At 47.1% G+C, this 17,257-nt stretch overlaps 1 long non-coding RNA gene across 1 annotated transcript in view; it reads left to right on the top strand.

Moving 5' to 3' along the window:
• LOC142582665 (uncharacterized) overlaps positions 1-17,257 on the top strand; it is a 34,500-nt gene that overhangs the window by 13,556 nt on the left and 3,687 nt on the right. Inside the window, exon 2 of the long non-coding RNA XR_012828467.1 lies at positions 7,971-8,207. This is a non-coding gene — a long non-coding RNA (uncharacterized LOC142582665). The remainder of the gene's footprint in view (positions 1-7,970; positions 8,208-17,257) is intronic.

The following is a 17,257-nucleotide window of genomic DNA, read 5'->3' on the forward strand; positions in this document are numbered from 1 at the left end:
ACTCTCTCTCTCTCTTTGTGTTTAGTCTCTTAATGAGATTTCAAACTGTTGTGCCCGTGTCAAAGAAAGCGCGTGCTTGTCTCTGCTGTTGTGGACGGGTAATCTGGCCGGAAGTTGACCTCGTTGCGTATGGAAGGAACCTCTTGAAATGGGCCTTCAAAGATTATGAGCTATAACTAAGGCGAACAGAATGTCTCCAAACGACAGCTAGTGCACGGCCGGGGGAGGAACCTGTTTTTCGAGTGGCAACAGGCGCGAGTGCTGTCGGCGCAAGGGAGTTCGGAACAAACATGAGCGGTCGTACGCAGGCTGTAGTATTGCGCTTCTGATAAAAAAAAAACTGTCATATTGATTTTCCAATTGTGCTGGCTGAAGTTTGACTGTAGAATGCTCTCTGATGCGACATGTCTTAAAGAAGCGCTGGGCTCTGACACATGTAAAGCGCTAGGAAACAAAAACAGAACATACAGAAGACAGGATAGGCGCTGATCCTGTCTCTTTCAACGTAGTGCTTCAGTTAGCTATAGCAACATAAACACCTAAGTAGGAATAGTCAAACCTAACTACCCTAGCGTGCTAACGGCTTGGGACGAGTTAGGTATGTTGAAACAGCATCAGAGAAGAGTGCATACGTGACACTCGATACCTGAGCAGCCCTGACGGGCAGATAAAGTGTTTTCGTCCGATTTCTCATGCGAACTGCTGTGTTGAACTGACGAACTGTCTTGAACTACAACGTTGCAGGCGATAAAACATTTGTTGGCGCCAAGGAAATGCTTAAGGTCTTTAGCGTCATAATGTATGATTCTAGCTAGACTGACCCTTTGTAATTGGTTCGCCTTTAAGCCACGACGCGTCGTGATAAAACACCGTCCCCCATCTATTTTGTCCGAAACCGAAACAACAGGTATCTGCAAACTGTGGCTCGGCGTAGTATTCACAAGATCCTTTGCTTTCCGCATCGAAATGGCCGACAGTATATAATGCTTTTCCTGACTGCGGCAGCAAGGAAACTATCGTACGGTGTCCTTTGTCGTTGTCCTCGCTACAGCGCACACAGGCAGTCGCGCGTGAGGAAGTTGACTGTTCGGATGTCGCACCAGAAATCAGTCAATGCTGCAGTGAAGTTTCTAAGCTCGAGAAACCTATTGGAGACGTTCTGATGCTTCCGAGTTCCCGGCGTCGTCCCCTTTCTTTATTTGTTTTTACGCTCTTGCGTTTTTCCTCCACTGTACCCTCAATCTTTCTTTGCTCCATTAGCCCTCTCTTAGTGGGATGGAGCAAACCCAGAAGCCTCTCTTCTCGTTAACCACCCGCTCTTTCCCATCTCATCTCTCTGCTGTTACATATTTATCGTAGCATACGTGCCAGAGAGCCCTCAAGTGGCTGCCATTGCGCGCATCAAGTGCATACGTGCATGCGACGTTTCTTAGATGACCACTTACTCGACAACGCAGTGGGCCGCTGTGAGCACCCATCGATCCGTAAGCAGTGCTCCTCCACAGTGGTGCCTTGAACCCATGGCCGACGTCTTGCGCACTGAAACCTGCATGATGTGAACAGGGTGTTAAGAGACAGATGCAGGCTCTGACAGAGACGGCATATCAAGGTAGCTGAAGTATGAGCGTAATATGGTCCATAATTGAACAGAATACCAAATTCATATTGAAGCATCAGTTTCTGCAAAACTGTGGGTTTAGACTTGCTTTTAGCACAGCTGATAAGTAGTTTCTCTCAATGAAGGCGCCCCGCGAAACTCTGAGCGCGAAACTAGATGTCAAATAAAGAAACATACCATGAATTTCATTAGTATCCTTTTGCTGTCTGGTAAGTGATGTACTCGATAACTTCATTTCCTTTGTGTAGCGGCCTAGATCTACACCTACTTGTTCCTCTACTTTAAATAACCAGAAGAATAAGAATGGGCTGGGGTGCGTTTGGCAGGCATTCTCAAATCATGAACAGCAGGTTGCCACTATCCCTCAAAAGGAAAGTATATAACAGCTGTGTGTTACCAGTACTCACATATGGGGCAGAAACCTGGAGGCTTACGAAAAGGGTTCTGCTGAAATTGAGGACGACGCAACGAGCTATGGAAAGAAGAATGATGGGTGTAACGTTAAGGGATAAGAAAAGAGCAGATTGGGTGAGGCAACAAACGCGGGTAAACGACATCTTAGTTGAAATCAAGAAAAAGAAATGGGCATGGGCAGGACATGTAATGAGGAGGGAAGATAACCGATGGTCATTAAGGGTTACGGACTGGATTCCAAGGGAAGGGAAGCGTAGCAGGGGGCGGCAGAAAGTTAGGTGGGCGGATGAAATTAAGATGTTTGCAGGGACAACATGGCCACGGGGTAGTTGGAGAAGTATGGGAGAGGCCTTTGCCCTGCAGTGGGCGTAACTAGGCTGATGATGATGATGATGATGATATATATATATATATATATGCATTGGTGCAGTCGGCCGAGTTGTGTTAAAGGAAAATCCGAAGAGCCAGCAGCAGCGACAGAAATACAGAATGACATTGAAGATGCACTTTGGTTGTCGCCTCAACACTAAGATGCCAAGGATTGATCCGTTGTCGATCTCTCCACACACACACACACACACACACACACACACACACACACACACACACACACACACACGCACACGCACACGCACACGCACACGCACACGCACACGCACACACACACACACACACACACACACACACACACACACACACACACACGCACACGCACACACACACACACACACGCACACACACACGCACACGCACACGCACACACATGTGTGTGTGCGTGTGTGTGATTTGAATTTGACACATGGCAGACACTAATAAGAAGGGGTTGAGTTCACACAAGGTGCTCCCTAAGTCCTTCCCCCTTCCCTGCATGTCTATTTACCGCGAAACTGTTAGCATTTCGTTGGTCGGTATTTTTCTTGTCCATGTCCGCGAGCGAATATGTAGGCCGATCCCTGAGGTCGTGCAATACCAGGTCGATCCGCGGCGGAGGTGAAGCAGGACTCAAGCACTCAGCAAAGTGAAGCGAAAAGGACATGCATTTTTTGGAAGCACGCATGCAACATACAGAACCGCATCCGTTTCGATAAAGAACGAACACAAAAACATCCGGACCATATATTTGATGATATGCGTTCCCCGCATACACTTCCCGGTAAAGATTACTGGCGCGCAAGCTGCCGCGGCGACGGCAGCTTGCGACGTGGCGAGTGAGGTCACTAGCCTTTCGTTTGTAAAAGAACCAGCCTAGCAACTGATTTCATTGTTATTGCAGGATCGCTATATATAAGCAATCTATGCATAGTGAGGACTCCCGAGAAGCAGCGTGAATACAAGGAGCGGCAAAGGGAAAAAGAAACGGCAATACGAGTAGTAGCAGCGTGCTGTAAAAATTTCCATTACTCCCATTACTACAATTATTCTAAATTACCCTTACTACCATTACTAAATATCAATAAAGCATTGCCTACCCCCCTCGGCAGTTGTAGTGGTGGTTTTCAAAGCTTCGCTGGACATCCGCTTTCGCAGCACCGGGATGGCGAGTAAATTTTTTTTCGTGAGCGGGAAATAGCAAGAAAGTTAATTATTAAAAGATACTGTGGCGCTTCTCAACATTAAAGAAAGAAGCGAGAGAAAAAGCGCGTCTGATGAACCAAAACCACGATCACTCGCTGTCATAACCAACTTTAATAAATGATGAACGCATTTTTATTTATTCGAGCAAGTCCAAATGGCGCAGTAGTTATTCTAAAGACGGAGATTGAAAGACAAACACTGTGCGTATCCTGAGAAAGAGAACGAGGCGTGCTGGGAGGACGGACACCGTTTAAAGCTCCGTAGCACAAATGCGTGTCGTTCCCGCTGAAATATTCTGGCACATCAAGGCAAGGAAACGCTTAACTTTCGTCGAAATCAGGTTCTACGTGTTTTCTCTCTCACTTTGATTGACTCTGAGCAGCTCTGAACTGGTAGCGCATTCCTTGTCATTGAAAACGGTGAACACAAATGCACATGTAGGTTAGTGAAGACTAGTTGATTTGTACAAAGCGAAAAGAGGCGATCGCTCCCCACATATGCCTCCTCTGCATGACTGCCGATCGACGAATCGTTGCCACCGATGCGAAACGTTACGCTGATATAATTTTACAGCGAAACTGTATGCCTCTATCGTCCAAGGGAATTTTGGTGTCGTTAAAATTAAAAAATTAAATTATGGTGTTTTACGTGCCAAAACCACTTTCTGATTATGAGGCACGCCGTAGTGGAGGACTCCGGAAATTTCGACCACCTGGGGTTCTTTAACGTGCACCTAAATCTAAGCACACGGGTGTTTTCGCATTTCACCCCCATCGAAATGCGGCCGCCATGGCCGGGATTCGATCCCGCGACCTCGTGCTCAGCAGCCCAACACCATAGCCACTGAGCAACCACGGCGGGTAATTTTGGTGTCGTTGTTGGCGTGGTAAGAAAAAAAACGCCCGATACGTGGGCCGGTCCCGGAGATAGTGCAATGCCGGGCCGAAATGCGGCGGAGGTGCAGTTCGCCATTAAGGGGCCCACATACACAGATTCGCTGGTCATCCTTCTTCACAGAGTGAAAGGGCACTGAGCTTTTTTAATAACGAAAATAACGTTTCTTAAAAATATATCTTCATTTCATTCAGGTTTGGTCGACATTTCCATTGCGTTTCTTGTGATAATTACGTTGTACATTCTTTTATTTATTGCTGTTTTTAAAAGAAATGCAGAGCTACGGCCCGGGGATTCTGTGTCGCGTTATTCATTGTGTGCCCTCTGTGATACTTGTACAAAAAATGGCACGTAATGTCACGAAGTGAACATTTTTGGCGGTGTGCAAGCCGGCTTGCCGTTTCCAGTTTGCTGAATAAGGCGCCAGGTATTTTCGTAGTACTTTCATTTTCTTTAGATACCTTTATTGTTTGAAGTACATATACTAAGAATTTGCTTACCTTAATGTCATCCCTGTCTTTTCAGCTGTGAAATATTGGCGATTACATAGAGTGGTGCGGCTCGGCCAAGCGGCCAGCGATTTCAGACTTCATTTCTGTTTCTCAGAAGCAATGAAAAAGGAAGCGACGGAAGGGATCGAAGAGTCGGGCTGCCGGCGCCCAGTCGACAGTAAACACCTGAGTCAAGCGTTCGTGCGGAGCAGTTTGATTCGTATCGATTTTCTCATCGCTCGCTTCAGGTTACCTTGGCCCGGCCGCAAGTCTTATACGCGGGCGTCAGACTTTTATCGTTTTTGTTTGTCCCGGTTGGCCGGAGATATTTATAGCCACCATGCAACGCTCGAAACTCGGCCACAAGTCAGCACCGTCCGGCGTGTTTCCGTTTCTGTTTTAGTTAGTTTCCTGTTCACGGTTCTCGCGCTTCTTATTTTCCTTGTTCTGAAACGATCGTGACGAAACTCACCTGCCAGGGGAACTCGCCTGGAAGCGCTGGAGCTCCTCCGATGATGTTGAACGCGGCATACTCTCGTTCTCTTAAGCCGCAGTCTGCAGAGGGCGTCGGTAGGGTCGGTGGCATGGAAAAATGCAGCCGTGAAGAAAGTCGGTCTCCAATGAAATATTTGAAAGTGGTTGCTGGAACAGCCAGAGCCGCTTAGGCGCTATAATCTGCCGGTTAGGTTGAACGCAAACCCGCATACTGCATGGCCAGCGGAAGATGCGTCGCCTGAACTGGCGGATCAACACCAGTGTGCTCCGAGCACCATGCATAGCTTCAGCTTCGGTAAGCTGACTTAATGAGAGCTCAGCATTTGCCGGTGCGAGATAAATGTTATTTATATCTGTAAGGCCAGCCATGATGCCTTAATGTGATGCTGCGTGACATGAGCTATTCGATATATATGCGTTCTAGTAAAATCAACAAACCTGTAGGACAGAGCTAATATCCTGGCCTCTAAGGTAGCTTAACGATGAACACGCTCTCAAAACCTTACTTAGGCATTAAAATGTAGTACAACCCTCAGTTAAATGATTTACGAGAAGTCTGGAAGGCGTGATGGTAGTGCAGCATGGAGTATTATTTCATAGACATCTCTGGCATGAACGGAGAGCATCCGCAACGCTAACACTGTCCAGTCATGTCACACTATTAAAAATTTGCCTTAAATACGGCTGCGATGCATCGATAGCAAATTATTCGTGCTTGGACTGATGCCTGTTAGGGGCTCCTGGAGCACACGTTCCTCCGATGTTTAATGTGATGTTTAATCATAGAAATTATAGACATTTTCTAGCTCTGAATCACTACTGTACTTTATCGCTGCATAAAGATGAAGAATGGTTTGGAGTATAGGCGGTTTTTCTTTAAGCAAGCTTTATCTGCATGCACGTCTAATTTAGCGGGTTTAAATTTGCCAAACTACACATCGGGCTATGTGGGACGCCTAAAAAAACGACTTCTGCATGATTCCGACCAAACCGGGTCGTTTGACATGCGGTACGCGAGCACTGTTGTCGTATGCATTCATTAGAGTACAACCACCGTAGTAGCGAACTGAACTCGCGCGGTTGTGCTTATGGTCACTCAATCACTACTGCAAGTTCCGTTCCGTCATTTACTACAACGACTATACGTGATCTGTCTACATTTCATTTATACACTGCAAATTCGTGACCGATGTTTTAGTGAACTGGCTGGTCATACACGTAAGAACTCGATACGCAGTGTTCACCTACGGAACCGTGCTGTTCTTCGAAACACGTCCGCGACAAACGAGTACAACCGGAAAGTGCTTTAGGGCAATGCAAGGCTGAAAGAAATAGCCGATCAACGCGCCTCTACAGATCTTGATGCATCCTTTAGGAGCACAAGAATGAACGCATCATAACGAAAAGTGCACTCCTACCGCAGTTAATTAAATAAGTCATGGATGTGTTACTGAACAGCAACAAAAAAAAATTTGTATATAGGAACGCCGGTGACACGGGCAGACCAGATTGATTCGCAGACGTTCAACTACCTAACATAACTGTAGGTTTACTCCGACAAGTCTAGGGCTGCTGTTTGCGGGCTGGTCAGTGCTGGTGCGTTGCAGGTGCCACAGCTGGTTTCATATTTGCTACGCCTCCCTTTCTTCTCAGACATCCTTCATAAGGGAAACAGCGGAACTGTCAGTAAACGGTGCGCAAGCGCTTTGGCAGGCGTGGGAAGCAAACATGCGTGTTTCCCATGTTTGAAATGGGCGGTGCCGTGCTGATCTGTACCCATCCAGTTGGGCCATTTGCTACGATGATAGATTTGACACGGGCACTCACGCCACCACAGCTCTCGATTGAGTTTGTGCGCACGGAAGAATAGCGTTATTGTGTGTGCGCAGTCCATTCGCGCGGCATGGTTTTCTCTACCATAACGGGGCCAGGCGCACTGGAGTTGCTGAAGAAAATAAAATAGTAAGGACAGTGACATAAAAGAACAGCACTAACAAAGATGAGCACGATATATCTCTGTCGCCGACCTCTTCAACTGACTTGAGCATGCCACTAGGAGCCGCTATACACGTGTGCTACTTGAACCGGAGCACCCGAACAAGAATAACACGCTGCCATTGACGTCCACGAGGAGCGCAAACTTTTGCCCTCTCGAACCACGCAATTGGGTCGGACCTTTTACGAGCGTAGGGTCGTAAGACTTCAATTACCCAGAAGCCGAGGCACAGTACGGTTGTGCCCGAGGCCGAACTTAACGCGGAGGCAAACCTTTACAGATCTTAACTGTATAGTTGAACTCCATTTTCTGCCGACTCACGGCTTGACAGTAAATTTTCCGCCGCCTGTCGAGCCCTCGAGAACGAGGAGCCACACTTCCTTCGGCAAGCCGCGCGTTGTTGCCTCGACAACGCATCTCGCGCGCCCGCAACCCAGCGGCACGCTGCGTAACCGGTGTTGTATGTTTTCCCCGGTGGCCGATAAAGGTGGCACGCAACAACTTGGAGGAATAAAGAAAAGAGAGCCGAGGTGGTTCCCTACCGTGCCGAGCTCTCGCGGCGAGGGGGCCACAGACGACGAGCAGCAGCAGCAGCGTCGCAGCGGCGACGGCAGCGGTGGCCAGCATGGTTCTTCTTCGCTGACGGCGGGCCGCACGGACAGCCGGTACACTGACTGTCGCCGCAGTCCCCTCTCGATGGAGCTCCTCGCTGCAGCCGCTGCAGGTGAGCAACCGGCCGGGCTAGCAAGGGTCGTCGCCGCCCGCTCCGAAACGGGTTCCCCACCCCTGCATGCACTTAAGCATGTTTCCCAAGGTGAGCCCGCGATGCGCTGAACCCGACGTCGGAAAGCCGGCCAGCGCCGCTGGCCCGCTGTACCGTGTGTTCCTCTGCGCCCTCAAACGATGTCCTTTGCTTTATGCCAGGAGCGCTTTCTTCCTGACGCGTTGGTCAGCAGCTTCCTAGACGCCACTTCAAGCTAAGACTAATTATAGCAGGTCCAAACTAACGTCGTAGGTCCTTTCGAAGACGTGATACATCTCCATCGCTAGTACATACTTGGGGGGAACTGTGTGGCTACGATGATTCGCAAGAGCTGTTAAAATCAAGGACAGCGTATCTAATACAAGAAAAAAAAAAGGCGCACACTTATAATTCCCGACCACGTGTTAAACGCTGCAATTCCTTGATCTTTCCTTTGCTTTCATTCGCCGCGGGTCTTGTTCAATGACCAGTTTGTTATCGCCTCGGCTTTTCCGTTTTATCGGCCTTGCGGCAAGAGACGAGCCTGTCCGGTAGACTTGGCATTCTTGTGCTCGGTGTGCTTGCAAAGCACACCTGCTCTCTGTCAAGTATACTTTGACGAAAACAGAAAGACGAACGGCGACACATTTAGCAAACCTTCACTCGTTCAAGTTGACGATTGTTGCACGGAAGCCGTGGTCATGTCCAGGCGAAGGCGGTAGCACGGTACTGAGTTGTACCTGGCTTACTGATTACTTCTTTCGAAGTTGTAGCGATGATGAGATGAACAGTAGATGTTAAATGTTACGATCACCACGCCAAACACCTCGAAGCCGCTTCGTTACCACTCTAATGCAAAAAACTGACTGTAAATGCCAAGGACAGCGTACATCTTCACTCTTGAAGCTGACGACAGGAGACTACTCTAGACGGCTGGCTGTATCGACGACTATCAAGTGCACTTGGGTCCTTGGAGAATCACACACGTCTGTGTGGTACGGATGTGCTTCCCGAATGCACCGATTTTTGTTCTGACGACATGCCACTCCCTAAAGCAGTCAGTTATCACCTCCGTGTCACCCACCACACCTCCTCTCACTCACACTTGCACTCCTTTCCTTCTCACTAGGCGGTGTTTTCTCTCTCCTGCTTCAGTTGTGTAAACAGATTACTTGATTAGTACTCTAACTACGTGTGAGCGGCTCCCTCGCAGTCTTGTAAAGCAGACAATGGTGGTACATCTGCCACCACAAAGGAGGAAACAAGAAATACTCCGATGAACTTCGGTTTCTTCGGGCAGGCGCTTCTCCTTCTGTCGTGCACAGATAAGATTGATCGACTAAATGTTACAAAAGCCTATATTTTTGGTTGTCCGGCTGCAAAAAACGGGGAGCGGAACTTGAAGCCATCGGGAAAGTATTGCTACCAGACTTTACATTGTGAAGGAATGTTTACCGCAAGATGCTGCTCACGTGTGTGATCTGCATACGTAGCGAAGTAATCCTAGAAAGAGATGCAGACGTGTTCATTTGCAGAAAGGCTGGCTAGCTTATGTACTACGTACTTTCTTCCTCTTGCAGCACATTCACTGCTAAGAAAAAATATTTCTTCAGCATAGAAAGAAGGAATAATAATAAACGACGAAACACGGAAACTCACGTTCGCAATAGTCAGCTCATGAACTGCTCATGGCCTCACAGTAAGCAGGCAGGCCTCAAAGAAACAGCGACGAACGCTCGGGAAATAAAGGAGGCAAAATGGCATTCGCAGCTCAATTCTACTCGAGTGAGAAGAAAGGGGCGCATTGAAACGCGAACGCGAATACGTGACTCGCTGTCTCACGCAGTTCTGTGCTGCTTACAAAAAAAGTACGAATAAACAAGAAGAAATAAAAACGTAGTGCATGAGAAGGACCAGCGTGGTCGATGCGAAGGCGTCCGTAAATCGGCTGCGTACTGGGCGAACGCGAAAACACGACGTGACGGTGGTCCCAAATTTGCCGAAGAGGTTGCGGGATCCAAGGGGTTGGGGGAGGGGTAGAAGTGAAGGTCTGAGGAGCGGGAGCGGGCGATTGTCCGTCACTAACATCATATCCGGTACGAGGCATAGTGTTTTGGGGTGCTTGTATTGCGCTTCTCTATCACGTTACATTTTGACGACGAGCAGGTGGTTATTCATGCGTTCAGCTTTCCATGTGTGCTTCTGTTCTTACGAAAATGCAATTCTGCCACATGGTATACTGCAAGACGAGCACCGCTGGGGGAACGAATGAGAGCTTACAAAAAACAAAGGCGTCTATAAGAAGGGAAATGTTTGTTTCTCGTGAGCCTCGTAAAGCACGACTAAATAAATAAATAAATAAATAAATAAATAAATAAATAAATTGCTTTCAGAGCCACCACCGTGTTGTGTTAGACGTTGTCAACGCTGTTTATGAACAAGACATTCGTAACGGAGTAAGTATTTTTGGCTTTGGTCGTTATCTGTAACTGAGTCACGAAAAACAAATTGCCTTTTTTTTTTTTGCATTCACCACTGCTTCTTTTCCTGTTTGATCTTTCTAGTGCTTGTAGTGTTTCTCTAGTGCTCGTAGTCCTCTATCTTTTCCTGAGAACACTCTATCGTCGTTGATGTAATGTAAAAAAAAATCAGGCCTGGAAATTGAAACGTCACATAACAATGTCGCCTAACCACTTGCTAGGTCACCTAGCAATTTAGTAACAGTCTGCACGCGCTTCCTTTCTAGGCGGCGTGGTACGCCTGTTCGCGACAGCACGGTCAACTTATGACTCGCATAGAGAACAGGATGCTCCTTCTATCTCCATCTCCTGCCTGGCACGCAACATTGGCCCTGCCTCGCTGACGAGTGTCCTCTGACCTTCGTGCTCAATGTAATCATGTGGTGTGATTACTGGCTCGGTAGTCTTTGCTCTCTTTAGCGCAAGACAAGCCCATTCACTTTTCTTGTCACGGAAAACTACATTTCCCTGTGCCATCCGGTACCTGGCAGCTTTGAATGTCAAGCCTCCTTGGCGTAGGCGATCAGGCACTGCATCGCCTAGCTCAAATTGACGCTTTCCTGCTTTACATAGTAACTGCTTGCTCTCTGCTTGGCTTTAGTTTTTTTCTGATCCGGCAATTCCGGTGTGTCAAGCAAAACTTCCATGTGGAGCGTACTCTTCACTATGACTGTCTCGTCTACAGGTCACCGAAAGGGCTCTGTAGTGATGCGTGCCAGCTTTACTAGCACTTCGCACTTTTTTTGCTTTCAGAGAACGTCTGGTTTGTACGATGACTTTGTAGTACGGTCCGTTCACGTCTGTATATCCTAGCTCTCTCTCTCTCTCTCTCTCTCTGTGTCTCCTTTCTTTATCTTCTCCGTCTCCCTTCCTCCAGCGTAGGGTAACCAACCGGACTTTTGACTGGTTAACATCCCGGCCTTCCTTATATCCCTCTCTCGCTCTCTCACCGCTTCATCCGCTGGCTTGTCTACACATTCACGTGTGTCGCATGTCCTCGTTGGTTGCTCTGAACTTCGCAAAAAAACTAGTTTTTCTTGAACCTGGCTCCTCAGAGCCAGGTTCAAGGTTCAGAGCCAGGTTCAGAGCCAGCATATTTTGGCGATATGACTGAGGCACGATCAGCTCATCGGACTCCGTTTGCCTGCGTTCTGGACACTGTTGCTCCACTGCAGCGCCTTTCTCTTGAAAGCCTACATTTTTTCGTGCAGCGCCTTCGCTTACATTACCCTGGATGCAAGCGAGCTGGGTCGTCGTTTCGCTCTGCCAAAAAGGTGGAACTACTAACCTCTAGCCTCTTTAGGCTCTCTGACGTGGACGTCACGACCGACTCTGTCCACTCGTATACCTTCTTCGTTTCCGACGCGCTCTCTAGCGTTTGCCGCGCTCGAGCCGCATTAAGGTCGCGCGTTCTGCGCGCCTTCGCGACTCCAAGGTGGTGTGGTTCCATCTCGCAGTGTGAATTATCTACACTATGCTCTATCTAAGAGGTGCTACCGTTCTCGCATTGCGCCGCCTCTGACGGATCGTGGGAATGCAACGCTCGAACTACTGTATTCGCAGCCGTGCCACTTGGTTCAAACTTTGACGCGCTTTCGCTCTCAGCTATTTTAACGTGCTGCGTCTCTAACCCACGCTGGCCGCTTGAAACTGCTTTTTCCGCTACTACTGCTTTTGCATCGTGCTCATTGAGATCTAACGAGGACGCGCTTGCGATCTCAGTGTGGTGCGTCTCTGGCTCGTGTTTGCCGCTTGAAACCATCGCTTCATGTACTGCCCCCGCAACGAGGTCGCTCGGCTTTGACGCGTGGGCGCATTCGATCTTAGCGTGCTGCGGTTCTGACTCGGTTACGTCGCTTGAAACCGTCGTATCCTGACCTAATGGTGATTCAGCGGGCTCACAAGTGTTTGGCGCAACCGTAGTCGTGATTTCGCACTGCTTCTGTTTCCGCGCGTTCACGGTCTTCGCGCTCTTGTTCTTTGCGGCTCAACTCCTTTCGGGGTTCTACATACACTTTGTCCAATGTATTTATTACCTAGAGACTTTATTCCTTCATGAGTGCCGATCTTAGAAGCATCGTCAATAAATATTTAATCATCGACCGATCACTTTTTGCTTTCCAATATGGTTAAACGAATGGCGCCAATCGTCATATCTTCCGCTGCATCAAGAGCAAGCTCTGAACACAACTCCAACAGCTCGGCCTTTCGCAACCTTCCCAACATGACGGCACATTTTCTCTTAGACGTTGCTAAATGTTTTCCCCTGCACCGGGCAGCCTTGTTGCCCATACGTGCTGCTCGATGATATTCTTGTTCATCATCAAGCCACGTCACTTCAAGTACGATATAATGTGAATGAAATCTGCAATCTATTCGCGAGATGCGAAGGTTGTGGGTTCGGTTCCCACCAGCGGCAAGTTGTTTTTTCATCCACTTTAATTACCATTAATTTATCGTTTCTTTATTTTCATTTATTAAGCACAAGTAATTTCCCCTATGTTGTCCTGGGTGTCAGTGTTTGTTGGCTTCTTATGATATGACTAATAATATTCGGGCCGCTCGGTTAACGCCCTTTCTTCTCGTTTATTGCAATCTGCAATGTAATCTGGCTAACCAAACGATAGCAACCGTCACTGCTGAGGGCTGAAACTTTGTGCTATCTTAGGATACAGAAGGATTTATAAAGAGCGCCACCAATGGCATGTTCATCACCTGATTCGATATAGTTACTTAAAGCACCGTACGTGTTCTCGCCCACATGGCATCAAGCTTCTGCAGGGATTCTTCGATTTTCGCAAAAGACGAAGCCTGTTCTTACTTCGATATTTCCTACAAAACGGTGGCGCATTTATCGTTAGGATTATCTAAATCAAACTTCTCAACAACGAAAGATAAATAAGACGTTGAAAGGCTGGTGCGCTGGTAGGTGCCGCTCTTCTCAGAAAATGTGAAACCATATCGTTTTACGCAGTCGACGAAGTATCGAAAGGAGCGTCGTTTGTCTCCGCAAACAGAAAAAAATAACTAAAAAGACACTGAATGCTTTTTCTCGGCTGGAATTGCATGACATGCGCGCTATTGCTTTGAACTTGTCGCCCGGAAAGATATCGGAGTCGCCATTAAACTGCGCGATACCGCACCCCGACCTTAAACGGGTGGCGGGGGCGATCTCGCATCTTGATGCTGCAGCGTCAAGCGTAATCCTTTGGTGCCATAAAACGCCTTCCAGGGCTCAAGAGCCTCTTTAGCATTCGCCGCAGTCGCGGGGTCGTCGTTTTAGGTGTCGTCATTGGGAATCTGTGTTTTCCTTCGAGTTTCTTTTTACCCTCGCACGAATTTGAGGCGATTGATTCGACAGGAAGCACGAAGAACACGTTCATTGCCGTCGGCAGTCATCGTAGTCTTCGGATGAACTCTGCGCACTATGCAGAAAGCATCAGAAAAGCCATTAATAGGAGAAGCATAGAGTTAAAGGTGGCAGAGATACGCTGGTTCAGTTTATGCTGCTAGACTTGTGATAAGCTGCCAAGTAGGCAACGAGGAGGAGGAGGAGGAGGAGGAGGAGGAGGAGGAGGGAGAGGGTGTAGATAAGAATTTTTTAGTTCGGTGACCCTGAGTGTTGGGCAGTAAAGCGTAGCGAAAGGAACGCATGTAAACATGTCGGCATTGCCAAATTACTTGCTTACCTGTGTTTACATTCAACGCGTGTAATAATACATGGTACGTGAGCAGCTAGCACCCATTGCAAGTTTTTCTGTAATAGGAGGAATTCCACGTTTGTTTGAGAGAAAAGGAACTTTTTCATGGACGAGATCATTCGACACTTTTCTGTCATTCTGATGATAGCATAGGATAGCAGACGGTCACGTAACTTTAGGCAGAGGGAAAGCGACAGTGGATTAATAATAATAATATTTGGGGTTTTACGTGCCAAAACCACTTTCTGATTATGAGGCACGCCGTAGTGGAGGACTCCGGAAATTTTGACTACCTGGGGTTCTTTAACGTGCACCTAAATCTAAGCACACGGGTGTTTTCGCATTTCGCCCCCATCGAAATGCGGCCGCCGTGGCCGGGATTCGATCCCGCGACCTCGTGCTCAGCAGCCCAACACCATAGCCACTGAGCAACTACGGCGGGTAGCGACAGTGGATTACATGAGTGATTGAGTTTCATAGTATAATAGGTTGTTTGCGCGTCCTCTCTCTACATCGGCATTCACAAATGCTTCAACTGAGAACCGGGCTTTAAAAAAAAAAATATCAAAAAGATAACCGTTCCAGCCGGGCCTTTGTGCTCTACTACCAGTATGCGTTTTCGCATTCCCCACATAAAGGGACGTACCAAGACTCCTGGACCATGTGTAATATGTAGATGTTTTACGAGCATGCACAGGTTCCTGTCTTCTTAAAGAGGGCGCCTATCTTAATAATTTCTCAGTGTAGAAGGAAAATGGTGAAAGTGAGAGAATGCCCCCCTGAACAATTTCGTGAGGAGCTGATGAGCAGTCTATAACTCCGTGTCAATATCGACTTGGGCATTCGAACGCATATGAACTCAAAAATGCTCTACTGACGCAACCTGAATACTTATTTGTATCATGTTTGTTACGTTATTTTGTTTGTGTGCCAACACTTTGAAGCATGAGCTCCGGTTAGAGTTTCGATTTCATTTACATATTGCGGTAAATTAGATGGAGATAAAAAAGTTGAAGCATCAATTTCGCGACTCTCAAACTAAACCGATATTGCTGTTCTGTAAACTGCATCTGCAGGAGACGCTAGAGAGAGGGCACCGTAACATAACGCCTAAGTCACCGAGCGACAGTCGTGGGTATTTAGACGCGATCACGCTCAAAGGCAGCGAAATTGACAGGTGGCCTATGGTTCGTGCGTATTCGCATTGTTAACTGCGAATCGCTAAGCACCTATAGGCGAAATGCCGAAATAAAAGTGAACGGCACTTTTCTTATTCCGTGTTGCTTGAGACCTTACCATTTTGCAGTATATAAGCAAAAACACAACAGTCAAGGCAAAAAAAAAAAAGAAAGGCTTACATGAATGGCAGCGCTTAGAGGCCAACTGTAGCGAAATTTTGCTTTGGCCAAATTGCTTATCAATTTGTAATACATACTAACGAAGGAATCTCGGCAACACCGCCCAGCTTTTTCTAGTTCCCCCTAACCTGGGAACTTGGAAAGAAATGAAGCATTTCTTTCGTTTCTGGCAATTCAAGCATGCTTCGTATACGTACTATAGATAATGTATTGAATCACCTTATCATGGTAGCCTGCATTTAATTTATTTATCGCTCCTAGTGCCGAATAATTGACATACACGATTCTTAAGAAGTGGACATTGCTTAGCCATGCATTCTGTTTTGTGCAAGAAGCGATATAACCTAAAGCTCGCTAATTCGCAGACCATTGAGACATTGCTTACAAGAACGCTATTAGTGGGACTGCTATCTACGCCTAAAATCTCACTCGACCAGCGTTAGGTAGGCATACGTTAGGTTCTTCTCAAGGAACCGTCTAGACGACGAGAAGCGTTGAAGTGATATCGAGAAAAAGAAAAGAGACTGCAGGTTCTGCTTTGCAGAGTGTTAAAATTAAAAGAATGTAATATGCCTCGACGTTCCCCTTTCAGTTATTACATTTAACTTGATATGCCTTCAGTAGCGTAGATGTGTTGCGTTACTTCGTTGTTATCATCTTTAATTTTTCCTCTAATGATATCAATATCTCGAAGACATATCCACGGCCGCTGGTAAGTGTTACGCCGAATTACGTAAAACTACTACTTCTACTTCTACTGAATTTCTACTGAAATACCTAGTTGATATTTTTCGTATTGTAACCACGAGACAGTCTATGCGGAGTTAGCTCGCAATAACGTGGGAGATATACGTATACTGCACTTCCAATACTAGTGCGTCTATCAAGAAAAAACAAAAAAGTGTGAAACTATGCAATGAAGTTTTACTAAGCGCAAGGTGACTGCGGACATCGTCAAACGTATATTGCTCCCTTGTGATTCACGGAAAGAACGGGCGCGTTGTGCCGAAGGCACTTTTTGAACTTCTTCGACGCCACGTAAACCTACACGGCCACGGAGGCCAATGTGCATTAGGGTGCCCGAATGGAGGAAAAGCCGGCGATACCACTGAAAGACTTGCATTAAACGTATATGTACAAAAGCAGCATGAAATGGATATAAGCTTTCAAAAGTAGTTGAAACGTCAAGCGCCATAAATTTAGCGCGCAACCTAGTTACAGATAGAGCGCACTTGCACGTAGCCATCTAATGAGAAGTAAGGGTTATAACGCTTCGAGGGAGACATTTGGAGTAGCTCGTTCAGGAGTTGCTTTAATTCCTTCATAAATTCACATCACAGATACGCTTAAGTTTAAATGGCCGTTGTATGGGAAAAACGTGACACTCCTTCGAACTCTTCCTTCACAACAATTTTTTACTTCTTTGTCCTGATGAACTGTGCGTACATTGGTCT

Source organism: Dermacentor variabilis, chromosome 5 (genome assembly GCF_050947875.1).
Source record: "Dermacentor variabilis isolate Ectoservices chromosome 5, ASM5094787v1, whole genome shotgun sequence".
NCBI classification, from domain to species: Eukaryota; Metazoa; Arthropoda; class Arachnida; order Ixodida; family Ixodidae; genus Dermacentor; species Dermacentor variabilis.